General features: G+C 36.2%; 1 pseudogene; it reads right to left on the reverse strand.

Annotated features, from left to right (window-relative positions):
- Positions 1 to 208: 208 nt before the first annotated feature.
- On the reverse strand, positions 209 to 782 carry LOC720809 (leydig cell tumor 10 kDa protein homolog pseudogene; annotated as a pseudogene).
- Positions 783 to 2,986: the final 2,204 nt, after the last annotated feature.

Below are 2,986 nucleotides of genomic sequence, written 5' to 3' on the forward strand. Positions count from 1 at the left end.
GAGTATGTTTTACATTTATAACTCCAACATAATGGCATAATGTATTTTTCTACCTGTAAGACCCAAATTATCCACATTTAAAAAAACCCTGATTTAATGTAAAATGGTTTTGTATTTTTTTTTTCTTTCTTTTTTTCTTTTCTTTTCTTTTTTTCTTTCTTTCTTTCTTTCTTTTTTTTTTGACAAAGCCAGGTTTATAGTTCTGGGTTAAACCTGTGGAGGCAGGACCTGGGAAGGGGCACGGGGACAGATGAAGTTGGTGACTGTATCTTCCTGATCATTGCTGGGTTCTCAGCACCCTTGGCCCCCACTAAAGTTCTAGGTGAAGTCCAGTGCTGGGGGACGGGGTCCTCTTCCTGACAGTGCAGACTGTGGGATCACTTGTAAGATCCCATATGGAGGTAGGGGGTGGGGTGTTGGCCTGCACTGGGGCCAGCGTCCTCAGGAAGGCTGAGGACGGAGGACGGAGGACGGAGGACGGAGGAGGAGGAAGTGGCGGCAGCCGCCGCGTTCTTCTTGGCCGGAGTCTTCAGCAGTGCCAGCTTCTTGGGCAGGATGCTGCTGGCTCTCATCGCCACGTCATGTTCGATCTTCTTCCGGATTCTGACTTCTAGGTTCTTCTTGAGCTTTTGCTGCTGCACGACGCGCGCCTTCTTGGGAGCCATAACACGACCGCCTTTTCTCGGCCCGGATTCTTTTCAGAGGCCGCCGCTACCGTCTTGCTCTTTGCCGGCTTGCGCGCCTGGAACTTGCGCTGCCGCTGCGCCATGATCCGGCACGCAGCGGAAGAGGCTGTGTGTTCTTTAGAGCATGCTTGATCTTGGTTAGTAAAATTAATCCCTATTTTATATTTAATTATCTGCAGAAGAAAACAAAATGATTTACTGTAATTTTCTCTTCTATTTAAAAACAAAGCCATAGTAGAACGGTAACTGTTGGGATGTAGGGATATTATGGGTACCTTATGCTTCTTTCCTTTTAAGGTAAAAACCTGCCCCAAATTCTCGCATATGTTTTAGATCTCACAGTCTTTTTGACATATTTTATAAACCAAGGGCACACCTATATATTTATTATTATCTTAAGATTTTAAATTTTTATAATAGGTAAATTTGGTAAGCTTATAGCACAAAATTATAATTTTGTAAACTTGTGTTAAAGTTTAGAGAGCCTGAGTAAGAGTAGTAAATAGATTCCAAGGATTTGGTAAAAGGAGAGGATAATTTTGTGTGTGTGTGTATTTTCTCTTCAATTATTTTTATTTAGTTAGTTAATTTATTTTTGTTTTTTTCTATTAAGATTGAAGCACATGTGATTTGTTCCTGTTGTTCTACCTAGAATATTAAGCTTTGCTTTCAGGCCTTGAAAAGAAAGTGGGAATAGAGAAAATTTAAAAGCTGCAGGGTACCATTAGAAATAAACAGAGGAATGTGAAATGTTGATTAAAGATCAAAGAATAGTAGCAGAATTAATTATCTGGAAGCTGTGAAATCACTTACAAACTGCATAAAGCCAAGGCAAGGGAATTGAAATCCTATTACTAATTAATTCTTATAATACATTAATAAAACAGACAAGGCACATCTTAATAATTTAGTGAAAATTTGACTGTCGTATCCAAATTCACCTCTGAAAGGTATGTGATTCAGTTGATCAAGCTCTACAAAACTGGCTTCAGGACATGTACTTCCAAGTGGAACACAGGTTGCAAATACAACTGTAAGTGCTACTGAGTTACTAGGCTTGGATGTAGAAATTATAAGGGGGCTTAACGAATATAAATGTAATAGCATTGTTATAATGAAATGTGCCAATTCCAATAATTCTGTGGGGAAAGAAAATTAATTCAAACTTAACCACTGATTACAGAGCAAATGATACAGAATAAAATGAGAGGGACTTCAAAAATGTAGAGCCATTGTAACACCATTCATTTAGAGTATCTAAACAGCTCTTTTCATCCTATTAGTTCAAATCTTAACAAGTATTAATAAATCATGCTTTATACTGTGTTAATTAATTTATGCAAATACAAAATTTGGTGACACAGTTTCTTTTTTGATTTTCTGACTTTAAGAGGATTGTAAATGGTCATAACTTGTATTTATTATGTATTAACTTTTTATCTTAAAGATATTCTGGACCTTTTACAGAATAGTAAGCTTGACTTTTCTGGAATGACTTTTAGATTTTGTATTTCAATGGCCTCACTTGAGATCTTTAAGACTAGCTTTTTATTTTATAAGCATTTTTAAATTCTTATGTAAAAAGTGTCTTCAGAAATTCTAAGGACTCAAAAACAATGATAAAAAGTGTTATTGAAAAGTATGTATGTGTAATTAATGAATATTCTTAACGATAATGTTGATGGCCATACTCACTATAATTTTAAAGTTGCACAAAACTATAGCATGCATCAGTAGACCATGGTCTCCTTGATTCTGCCAGAAAAATCAACAGATCAGAGATTTTCACTTACAGAAAGCCTTGTTGATTTAATCTACTATAAGCCACACGGGGCCAAATCAATGTCTAGATGTCAAGTACTAAAACACTGGTTTCTTTGAGAGATATTGGGATTGTGGTATGGCAAGCTGATTCCTTTTCTTCCCTTCAGCTGTGAGAACTGTGAAGTGAATATCGTGGTGTTGTCAACAAGAATATATGTTAGCGAAACATGGAGGCAGTTATTTGGGAAAATAATAAAGAAATCATTTAAACATTCTGAAATGGAACGTCAGTGTCAAAATAATATATATACTAAGGGCATCAAAGTGGCTAATAACCAGGGAATAATTTTAAATAAACTTCATCAAAATAATTATGTGTAAGCTTTTATTTATCGAATGTAATTTTACTTATGCAATGTTAGTGAAATGTGATTGCCACATTTAAACTCACCATGCTTTTCTTGTGGGACATGGGGGAATGGGTAATAATACTTTCTTATATTTGCTTCTCTGAGGATGACACATCTAAACTCTTT

The sequence above is a fragment of the Macaca mulatta genome, chromosome 7, assembly GCF_049350105.2.
Source record: "Macaca mulatta isolate MMU2019108-1 chromosome 7, T2T-MMU8v2.0, whole genome shotgun sequence".
NCBI classification, from domain to species: Eukaryota; Metazoa; Chordata; class Mammalia; order Primates; family Cercopithecidae; genus Macaca; species Macaca mulatta.